This window comes from Seriola lalandi, unplaced genomic scaffold (genome assembly GCF_002814215.2).
Source record: "Seriola lalandi dorsalis isolate HSWRI2012SDOR001 ecotype SW California unplaced genomic scaffold, Sedor1 jcf7180002054861, whole genome shotgun sequence".
Taxonomy (NCBI): Eukaryota; Metazoa; Chordata; class Actinopteri; order Carangiformes; family Carangidae; genus Seriola; species Seriola lalandi.
The window spans coordinates 3,942,165-3,953,931 of NW_019525414.1; the positions used below are offsets into that span (position 1 = coordinate 3,942,165).

The 11,767-nt window shown below is 44.5% G+C and overlaps 1 protein-coding gene across 2 annotated transcripts in view; it reads right to left on the reverse strand.

Annotated features, from left to right (window-relative positions):
- The window catches only part of rerea (arginine-glutamic acid dipeptide (RE) repeats a), a 90,115-nt gene extending 78,708 nt beyond the window's left edge, over positions 1 to 11,407 (reverse strand). For both annotated transcript variants that reach the window (XM_023427729.2, XM_023427727.2), the window contains exon 1: positions 10,844 to 11,407. The gene's annotated coding sequence lies outside the window, so the exon portion shown is untranslated. The remainder of the gene's footprint in view (positions 1 to 10,843) is intronic.
- Positions 11,408 to 11,767: the final 360 nt, after the last annotated feature.

The window sequence follows — 11,767 nt, forward strand, 5'->3', positions numbered from 1 at the left end:
GGGGGGGGGGGGCAATCCCTCCATTCAACGTCTTATAATGATCCGAGCCAAAAAACACCTCCACCTCTAGATACCACAGGATGGTATTAACTCTAATTAGGAAGGGCTATTATATCATATGCAAATGCCTCTCCTTTAACCACCAACCACCACCCGACCAACCATCATGACTAACCGCCATTTGTCTTCTACACATAACATCCCTGTTTGTTCGTTATCCTCCATGCTAATTTCAGCATTCTCGCAACCAGAGCTATAACTCACAAGTCAATATGCAAGCACTGCAAATAGACACTGTCAGCGAATGTTCGCCAGTTGGAGATGTGTTTGTTCAAGGAAAAGGACAGCTTTAGAAAGCAGTCAACGGGGGAGGTGATTATGGGAGTGGAATATTCAGTCTTGTCATCCACCGTCTGAGTCGTGCAGGCCAGTGATCATAGGCAGAGGGGAAAGCACCCTCTGTAATGCGCATGAGGAGAATAATATGAAACATGGGACTGTGCGGCCTCCATGCAGCTAGCCACGCTTCTTAAACTATAGCCACAGACAGGGCTGTGCTGTAAATATTGCCCGATTCTGGATGCGTTTCCTCTCCCTCATCAAAACGAAAAAAAAAAAAAAAGAAACCTAGGGGAAAGTGGCCGGGAGTGATGAAAACGCTGCTACAACAAGCAGGATCTGAGCTCAGAGCTCCCATATCCTCTGAGGACAGCTCATAAAACATGCAGTGGCTGGGACTGGGCCACTGGGCCCACAGCAGCAGCATTTTAGTGCACCCTGCCACAAACACACAGGCCACACACACACAGGTAGGCTGAAAATACACACAATTAATTTTAAAGAGTCTGAAGGAGACAGCCCTGTATAGTTTACTACCTGGACCTCAAGCGAATGCTAAAGTCTTCACCCTAAAAATACACATGAGCTAGAAAAGACAACTAGCGTTAGCAGCAGGAGCCTAGAACAATGGGCTTTTGGGAAAATATGAGAAGAGAGGCTGGATATTACACAGTGTACAGTAGTGATCCACAGATTAACTCTGCCTGTTCATGTGTGAAATGGAGACTTGATCCCTAACTGATAGTGTGTTATGCCTCCAGCAAACACGAGCTGCATATTTTTCATCTTTCCAAACACCTAACAACTGCAATATATTGGATTACACATTGCATCCTTCACTGTGCAATAACAATGGCACATTAATACTGCCAAAACAACACTGTTCAGGCTGACTATATGCCCGCTGTTGTCTTCTTTAAACCAAAGGTGAACTGAGCCGGCTGCGCAGCTGAGTTGCTGTGAATAAGCCTCAGATATTCTTGGAATGTTAATGTTAGGCTTTGACCGTGGCGGTCTCACCGACTCCTGCTCTCGCCACTGGGCCATTAATGACAATGGAAACACTACTAAGGCCTGCCTATGCCAATGACACACTCTGTTATAACATAGACAACATCACCATAACAATTTGTTTTCTTATAATTTAACAAAGTAACAGCAGCAGAAAAAAAAAAATATAGCGGTAGAGTAACCATTTAAAGAGCACTCAATTATCACAACGCTATGAGACACAATTCTTAACTAATCCTATGCTTTCATTGTGTTTAAGCACACCATATGCTGTGCTCATGCATAGGAAATCAGCCTCTAGTGCTTCTGCCATTGCAGTCACTCGGTGGAAATCCAGGAGGGCAGGTTTGTGGCGCTACAGTCTTGTTAAAATAGCTTCCCACTGCATCTGCAAGCTTATAAAAAGTCACTGAGAGCATATTCACTACAGTACTGCATTCATCTATGTGTATACACATGTGTCAATCTAAAATGTGTAGGCCATTGACACACACACATACACGCACACACATACATATATAAACAAAAAACGCTGCTGCTGAGCAACTGTATTTGCAGTTCAGTTCAGACTATGTGCTCAGCCAATAAATGGCTGGAGTGTAATGTGCCTTGACCTTCTATCTTTCTTTCAGCAGCTCCTTACATATATTGCTGTCTCTCCTCATATATCACTCGGGCAAATGGCGCCCTTCACCCTGCTCCCTCCTGTCCCCTCCTTAAAAGGCTGAGGGGACATCTTTGCCTGCTGTACTCAATTGACAGCCTTGGCAGCTTCCTCACCTAGCACAAGGGGAGGGGGAACAAGGCTCGTTGGGGGGAAATGCTGCAATGAATAATTATGTTTCATAACATGCCCCATCCCCCCTCCTTTATTAGCATCAAACAATAATTAATGGGGAACAAGGGGCACTGAAGAGTCTGCTTTTCGCTTTCCAGAACAAGTGGGTCAATATGCCCTTCAACCCTTTCTCTCTGCTCAACGTCAAAGCAGGAGACACCTCATCCCTCTAAAAACATGCTCTTAGCTTATTTATGATGCCAGTTGCTCTGCTGGAGAAAAGGCAGCATTTCTGCTGCACTCAGCAAAACTGGCCAGATCACTTTACACAGCAGTTCACTACTTCCATCTCCACACCTCTTCTCAGCAGGCCAACCCAACAATTCAATAATGAATATGAAATGCCTCCTAATTGATGTCTATGGGAGTTGGAGCGGCTGAAAATACGGGCTATTGGACATGGGCTTGACTTGATTAAGTTTTTGTTTCACGTCAAAAAAAAAATAATCTCTGATCAGCAGTAGCAAAGCCAGTCCTGATCGAATTAGCTTTGCACTAAGAGCTCCATTGATCTTGGCACTCATCTGTGCAGATGAGGCCCGGAAAGGCAGCTGGTAATCCAATAGCAGGAATGGGAAGTGGTTCAAGGACTCTGCTGTGTTTACCCACCTATCTCCTACACAGAGAGGCAAGATGTTAGCGCATGCCACTCACTGGACTGATCGGAAGCCACGGAACCTTGGGAGCTCCAGTGAAATGAGTAAGAGCCGCACTGTGACCAAAAGCAAGGTACTTGAAAGCTGAAAGTAATTGCTTTCACCACAGCTATCATGTAATGAGTAAACAGGATAAATCAAGCAAAGCCTAGATCACTGTTTAAATGAGGTGGCAGTAACTTTCAAGTTCTTAATACAGGCTCCACTTCATAATCGTAGCCAAAAATCTAAAAGCAAGGCTGATATCAATTTAAAGGTCCAATTCACTCAACTGCGAAAGTGTAAGGTTAGGAGAGTCTGTGTCAGGAAATCTGTCTCAACACTGTGAGAACTTCATTGTAGCGAGCATTGATGCAAGCCTTGGCGATCAATTTTGCATGAAATGAATGACACCGAACAAGAACCCAGAGGAAAAGGGGCATGTGAAATGAAACAGAGCAAAACTAAGGTAGTAAAGGGTAAAACATACAGCTGTTTTGCTTGTAGAAATAGTTCAAGTGAAGTGCGCCTGAACACCGCTGCCGTGCATTAACTATAGTGCTGCTGCTGCCACAACAGCGCTCCTTCTCACACACATACACACAACCGTAATCCATCAAGGATTCATGAGTGAATGCTCAATAACAGACTGAGTGCATTTCTCTCCTTCATATCACTGCAGCAAGAAAAGAGTGAGAACTCCTCAGCAACCCACAGACACACCACAAACACACACTACTCTCATACCACACTAATAACCTTGGGCTGCCTACCAATGCCATGACTTTATGGAACAGTATGGGCTCTAAATAGAAGCTCCATTTCTCACCAGCAGTCTGTAACAGCTCTATTTCAGCCACCCTGTAATTAAATATTTATGTTAGCAGAGTGGCGGATCATACCAAGGTGATAACCATTTAAAAATCCCAATCTGGGGCTTTTTCTGCCCCCACACACCCCACCTCACTCCAACACACTGCCACAACAAAGACCTATTTTTAAAAGGATTATCTACAAGTGTCCCTTTAATCAGTGCATGGGAGAACTGGAGAAATCCCTCAACAACAGTCCCGGAGGAATACCTTTCTCTGAAGCCCTATCAGGCAGAGGATCTCCTTCACCGACAGCAGACTGACTGAGTGGGAGTGAGTGTGTTCGAGGATGAAAAGATGTGCTGCTACCTTGCTATGATGTCCTCTCCAACAATCTCAGAACAAAGGCCTCCATTTTGAAGTGGAGTTATGATGGCACGGGGCTCTTAAGGTCCACTGTTGCCGTGTGTCCTATTGCTTTCTATCCTCTTTGTTAGCGCGCTGTTTGTTATGCTAGCGAGATAAGTCACTGTTGTGGGTGGCTGGTTGTACTACAGCAACCGGTGTACTGCTCGAGTGCCAAAGCCGACAGTCTGTGGGAGGGATTGTGGGCATTATAGATCACTAGGAGACAGATGTCCAGTCTTGCCCCGACGCTGACTCAAACACTAACCCCAAAAACCGTGTGTTTGCAAACTGGACTGCTTCCTGGTGGGTTTTAAGTTGATCTTTATCGGACCAATAGAGTCAGCTCACTTTATCAAAGCAACCTTCCTCTTTTACTGGCGCAGGGCTGGGCAGCTTTGTTATTTATGAAACATAAGAGGTGGAAGTCTACTCTGCTACAGCGTGATAAACACTACAAGATGTCTTGTGCAGACAAACCAGCAACCTGATTCCAAGTGTGTAAAAATGACACCAGGCGTGAGCAAGCAAAGAAATGTGAGGTTTGGATAAATACATAAACATTAAATGAATGTTGCAAATGCCTCTGGAGAACAGATGACTGGCAGGGCATTGGCAAGACACGGCATCATTGTCTACTATGAAAGCACTGAGAGTCTCCGCTGCACAAATAAGTGTCATGCACCAATAAGCAGAATCAAACCCTTTGAGCATCTGTTGTCTTTAACTCTCCCTCTCTTTGTTTTAGGTTGCGCCGTCACAGTTAATGATTTCCTCAACATCTCTAATTTCCACGTTCGATTTACATGTTTGAAATGCTTAGTTGAGCAGACGCAGGTTTGTAAAGCAACCATTACTGCCAAGCTGAATCTAAAGAGTGTTTGGGCAAAGCTTCAGAAATTGCATTTCAAAAGCTAGGTTGATCAAGAGGAAACAGACAAGGTATCAGCATATTGCCTTTCAGTTTCTTCTTGTTTACATATCTGGATTGTGCAGTCATCCCTTCCAGAGAGAATCACCGCCAGCAAAAACAATTACACTCCCCCCCTACCCGAGCACAAGCCTCTCACTGACTGCCTCGACTCAGCTTGACAATCAAGCCCATTAGATCTTTCTGTGAATTAACGCTAGTTAACTTAAAGCACTGACACACATCAAGAATAGTCATTAGCCTGTCTTTTTAGCATAAAAAACAGGAATGATTTGCCGGTTCAGAGAGATCAACTCCCTACATGCAGCCTGGGGCAGCCCTTACTGTCTACCTCATTATTTTTGGAGGAACAAGGCCACTGATGAATCCTGTTGGATTAAATGTAAGGTGCTCTCGTTATGACCTGGCTTACACACAGCAGCAGACTGCTTTAAGCTGCTCTTCTCACAGACAAAAGAAAATGGAGTAACTCGCCAACACTGTAAATATACGGATGAATCTCACTCAACTGAGCTGTAAAATCAAAGTGGAATTGTTGGAGTACATCACTCCCACGCAGCTGCACATTCTGCAGTGAGAAAAGCTGTCAAATGTTGGCTTTTGGTGGATACTAGCTGAGCTGACAAGTGCCAATGATACACCGTGAGTGATAAAGACATTCATTCCTGCTTAGAGAGAGGTTTTCCAGATGTGATAGTCTGCAATGCTCCGGTGCTTCGTTTCTGGATAGAAAGACGCTGTTGCTGTGTTTTCCCATTTACGTTGCCAGGGTGACAAATGAAAAGCAGAATCAGCCGCACAACTAATCAAATGAGTGAGTGACAACAAGTCAATATTTTCTCATTGTGTGGACAGCAATGTATCTGCACAGTAACGGGGTGTGCTTCAAGGCTTAGGCAATGCTAGACTCAGAGTATTATACGGATAATGTGTCAATAATCTGGCTCGGTACAGCTGTTAAGAGCAGTGCCAATAAAGACGCAGTATCAAAAGACAACCTTCACAAAGTATGGGCCAAATTACCAGCCCGACAGACATCGTCTAGACACTGTACTTCAAACAAACATACTCTGCTGTGTAATGACTACAAGGCAACACTGTAATTGGACATTGATCTGTCGAGGTCTGGGGATAAACCACTCATCCTAAGAGCAGCCACGAAGGGAACAATATGTAAACACACCAACCTCACTGAGATATTAGACAAAAATGGTAGAATTGAGATCTAACAACTACTGAGTAGAGTCCTCGGAAAATTCACATTTTATCCATTTTCCTTTAATTCCTCAGGGCTCACTTGTCATTTTTAAAAGACATCTTATTAAAATAAAACCCAGACAATTAGCTTGCTTTTGATTACATCCTTTACAAAAAAAAAAAACCTCCCTAAACACAAAATTCAGCAGCAGCAGACATCATCTCTACAAGCCTGGTTAAACACAAGCAAGATCAATGGGTAAATTTATCAGCAAATATCACCATTCGCTGCCTGGCAAGTAATCATTAAGGAATGGCACTGATGCATTATTCATTGGCTAATGTATAATTCAGACTTAACAGCAGATTCTATGCATAAATAAAGATGTGATACATTTAAACACATTAAATGTTTACTCGTTAAAATAGGATATGAATGCGCCGCATGAACGCTTCAGCCCAGTGCTGTCACTTGATCATTTGCTACCGTTCCTGAGGATGCAGAGACGTAAGGTGGATACTGGAATATAGACTGACAGCCCACTCATCATATCACATACACTTAATGACCACAGGCCACTGATATCAAATATATGGTGCAGGGAAAAAGCTGTTTAGGTGAAGTAAATTATTAAATCCCAAACAGCATCTCGCTCCTTTGTTTTAATAAGTGAATGAAAATGAGGATTGGTCAAAATCACACATTACAGCTTTACAGAAGCACAATTTTATTTTCTGGGACATGAAGGTTTATGAACTGCCACTGGCACTTTTATCTTCCCCGGACATCTGCACTTGTGTACATTGAGCCGAGATTGCGAGGAGGTTCTTGTTGAAGTGTCAAAGCTGGTGTCAGAGGGACAGTCAACAGGGAGGACGAGGAAGCATCGAGGACACACAGGCTCCATCTGATGGTGTTCAGAGCAGGCGGCCCTGTGGGGAATCGCCATTCCACTTTATGACCATGCACTGAATTAACGAGGCCAGATGTCCCCCCACTTAACATGTGTGAAAGTGCCCTCCGATGGGCTCAGCTGCTTTAAGGATGTACAGACAGAGAGGGGGGAAAAGGAGATAGGGCCTATTTTCAATTATACCAATTTCTCACTCATCGCTGGCTCCAGAGGTTTGTGTTAATTAAAGATATCGGCCCTTCCTCTGTGTACACAACAAATTAGAAGGAATTTTCTATGAACAATCAAAGCACCTCTCCAGTCCTTCATCTCTATTTCAGTAGTCACCCACCAGAGGGTACTGCCTCCTTAGCAGTGCTAAGACTGTTTCATGTGTACTATGTCAATCTGTGGTTAATGTATTCTAAATGAGTCACTGGTACACCACTATCTGCAAGGACAATAGGTCAGGAAATGCCCAGCTAGCTCATCCCATTTAGAACCCTTCTAAAGAATCAACAAGATCTGAAAAGATTTATCATCGCTCCACAAAACCATGAGTCTGCTTCTGTGTTGGGGGATGGAAGTGATACCAACAATGGTATGGAAGCCATGACTTCTCATTGATTTTCCGCCTGGCTTTATGACAAGGCAGCTCTCGCATTTCTGTATAGTTGGGGTCAAAAGTGGGAGGGTAACTGCAAGCAATACCTTTTATGTGGCTGAGATATATGCAGTTAAGACACATTCAGACGGCCAAAAAGCTAGAGTTGTAATCTACCTTCATTTACCTGATCAGCATCCTACAGTTTGTTTTTAATGGGTCAAACGACACATCTGTTTTCATTCATGTAGCTTATTATCATAACAACAGGGTCGTTGCGTTGTAATGACAATGGAATATAGAGTCATTCAGACTATAACCCGCATGGAAACAATATCAAGACCCCAGCAGACATACTCGTTGTAAAGAAAATGAGCGGGCCGCCAACACCGCATCAGTTACAACTCACCTTTCTCTGATTCTTTATGCATTACATCATACCGTTAAAAAACACCCACGGACAGTATTTTTCTACCAGCCAGGAATTGCCATCATCCTGACACAGGGAGGAAAAAAGGGGGCAGAGACGCAGCATGGTGCAATCCCGGTGAGGGCCATCATGCGAGCAGATTAAATAACGTTTTTCCAATGCCCTGTCAAACATTCAGCCGCCTCTGAGCAGCTAGACAGCCGTTACAGCCTCACTCTCTCTCTGTATGGTCAGAAACAGCCTCTTTGATCCGGATATCGTCCCTCAGATTCCTCAGAGGTGACACTCATACATGCGCCTGTATGTGAGCTGAATGTTTACTAGCTCCCTGTACCTTGTCAGCGGTGAGACTTGTGTTTGTGAAGGGGGGTGACTCACACCGCTACTATGCTTCCCTTGGTTTACATGAATCAACAACAGACTGCGGACTCAGACCCAGATCAAATTGCACATCAGATTTAATTTCCCACAAACACTGGTATGAGCACTGCAAATAGAGATGATGTGAAATGATACCGGCAGCAGTATGGCAGTGTGTACATAATTAAGATCTAGGCTGCTATATTCTCATCTTATAGCAGCCTTACTGTGAAATCCTCAGTGCTTTCTGACCAACTCGAGATCTTGTGCACAACTCCATTAAGAGGGCTGACCACCACTTCCTCTTTCATTCAATCCACAAGTAGTGAAACTAAATGGATATCCTAACCTCTGGGGAAGTGAGGAGGATGCCATTTAAAAATGTGTTCAGAAATACAAGCTATGCAAGTTTTCCCACATGACAGTGTAGGCTGAGATTGTGATTGCATGTTACCTGTATGAAGCTGCCTAACCATAATGATTTCTGTCTCACTGCTGGTTACTTCAGAAACAGGCCTATCACTCTAATAAAGGACCAACTCTAGCCCACTTCAGTGACCATGGGAAAAGGCAAAAACTCACATCTAAATTAAAAGACACCTCTAGAGAGTGACATGGTGAGTTTCTGTAAAAGCCTCAGTGTCAAATACATATGACGGCAAAAACTCAAATCCCAACTTGTATACGCTGTCATATTTTTATTTCATAACAGTGGCACAAAGAAAAATCATATGGCTAGCGACATCACCTGAAAATTGCCGGTAAAACGGAAGTAAGGCTTAAATCTTTACACTCCATCTGTTAATGACACTGAAATCAAAGATCACTCCCATTTAAGAGTGGAGAGCGCTGACTGACAGTTCAGCATTGTTCAGAGTGACAGGAGCACCGTGAAAGACAACCATTATTAAAATTTTAACCACATTTGCACCTCATGACAGAATTTTCCCATTCACGTGGCTTTTTAAAACCGACTGAGCCTCAAACATTCAAACACTTTAGGTGGAGTAAATGTCCTTTCTGTTTCAACAATCATCCATTATCTACAGTGCTTGTGTCAGACATTAGCCTATGCAGCGTCGTCCCACTCAAGTGGATTAATCACATCTGAATCATTAAGCTAGAGGTCACTTCTCAACTAGCAAGGGGACAAAAAAATGCCACAGGAAGCTGGGCATGGTGGAGATTAGCTCCTCACAATTAGCGATGCAACATCTGAGTCCATGTAATAGCTCAGTAACACAGCAGTAGAGGAAGGGTTGTTTTTATATGGCACAGACTGAAGGCAATCACTGCCCCCCCGATTTGAATCTTGTTTCAGGGCTGAAGCTTTCTTTGTGCTTATGTGGCCACAAACCCTGTGGATTCCACTTCTGACTGGAGTCACATGAAGACTTACTATGACCAATGTTACAGTGATTTAACAAAACAAGCCCTCCTCCCTCTTTTACTATAACTGGAAAACATTGGATAAGCTGCCTTCAGACAAATAACTGTAGTCTGCTTTCAGATCCTAAGCTGCCCTCTCCTAAACACACACACATCCCACCAGCCAACCGCCCCCCCTGCTCTTTTCAACAACAGGCACAGATCCCCCCCCCCCCCAGTGAGGGCTGCATGTGCTTGGGCCAGAGTTCATAGCCTCTGGGGTGCTGAAGGGGGGAAGTCAAGTTAATTTGGTGGTCCTTCAACAGTTTGCAACTGGTTCACACACAATTCCCCACCCCTCTTTCAAAAACACTAAGCTACTTTCCATTATTTCTGTCCAATAATCAATTTATGACACGAGCAAGGCTGTAAATCCAACAGTCAATCCTTTCAGTGAAACATGGGGAAATCCCACCCATCAAAATTTATGTGTCACTGACTCATCAAGATTTATTTCAACATTGAAAAGGCAACTTTTTTTTCTTTCCTCGAAACTGATTGATTGCTCAAATACACACGCACAAGTAGTTTTTGCAGCTTTGAAGTGTGTTTCCTGGGCAGCAACGTTGCTATTGAAGCTCTCCTTTTGTTTACTTCATTATCATTACTCTCACTTCAAAACCATTAGCTGCTGAACCCCTGTTACAGGCTGGGCCAGGTCATGGAGGTTGCTTGAGGGTCTGCTACACAGTCCAGGGAGAGCCAAGTTTTACAACAATGCAGCCAACTTTCAGCTCGCCGGAGCCCTCAACAACATTTGACTCGAGGTCACACGCGCTTCCTACTCCGGATATAAACAAAATCGAGCCACTTTAAACTCAAAATCCAAGTGCCTCTCGCCTTTAGTCATCACTATCGCCCAAATTCCGCTTCTTTATCACCCACACATTGCTCCCCGTCTGCACCCTCCTCCACCAACCACAACCATCCTGCAATCTTTTTTTGTATTCAACTACTCACCCGCCAGTCTGGTGATTCTTGGAGTCCCAGAGCCTGCTGCAAACAAGTTGAAAACGCGAGCCTTGCCCGAGATGACCCACCGAACTCAAAAAAGGCAAGCGAGCTGGGCCAAATCCAAGACCCGGGACAAAGCGAGGCGAACACGGACACTTTTTATCCCCTGGTTTTTTTTTTGTTTTTTTTTTTTAAACCCCGCTGCCCGCACGGAGGGGCTCAGGCGAGCACTTGCTTCAACAAAAGACGGTTTCACTTTACTGACAGACTCTTCACGTCCGAAATCACCGAGGAAAGGCACTATAACGTTAGCAAACCCCCCCACCCCCCTCGAAACTGCTCCTATTCCCTCCGGCCGTGTTGTTGTTGCTGTCGATGATAGTGTCCACATGAAAAGTAACACAGCGCTGTAATAGTTATTTCGAGGGGTAGGAAACCAGTGAGTTCGCCGTTTACAGGCTCCGCTTCCTTTTCCACACACACACTCTCACACTCACACACGCTCTCCCCCCTCTTCTCTCTCTCTTTCCTATGCACACACACACTCCACGCTCTCTATCGCTCCCTCCGTCTCTGTAAACCCCCCTCCTCCTCCTCCTCCTCCTCTTCAGCTGTTCAACAGACGCATCCACATGGCTGACCTAGTCTTTCTTTATCCAGACACTAGTGAAGGAGAATTACCCCGACCACACTCAAAAAAAGAGAAAAAAAAAAAATCCGAGCGAAACAAAAACATGGACTGGATTCAAATAATCATCAGGGACAAAAGGGTGGTGGTGGTGGTGGTTGGGGGGACGCCAATGGGGCTGATGATTGATGGCGGCCCCATAGGGACACGCTGCGTGCACTGTGTGTGTGTGTGTGTGTGTGTGTGTGTGTTTGCATCAGGAAGCGAGGTGCACGGCAGCCAAAGTGGCTCGACCGACCATC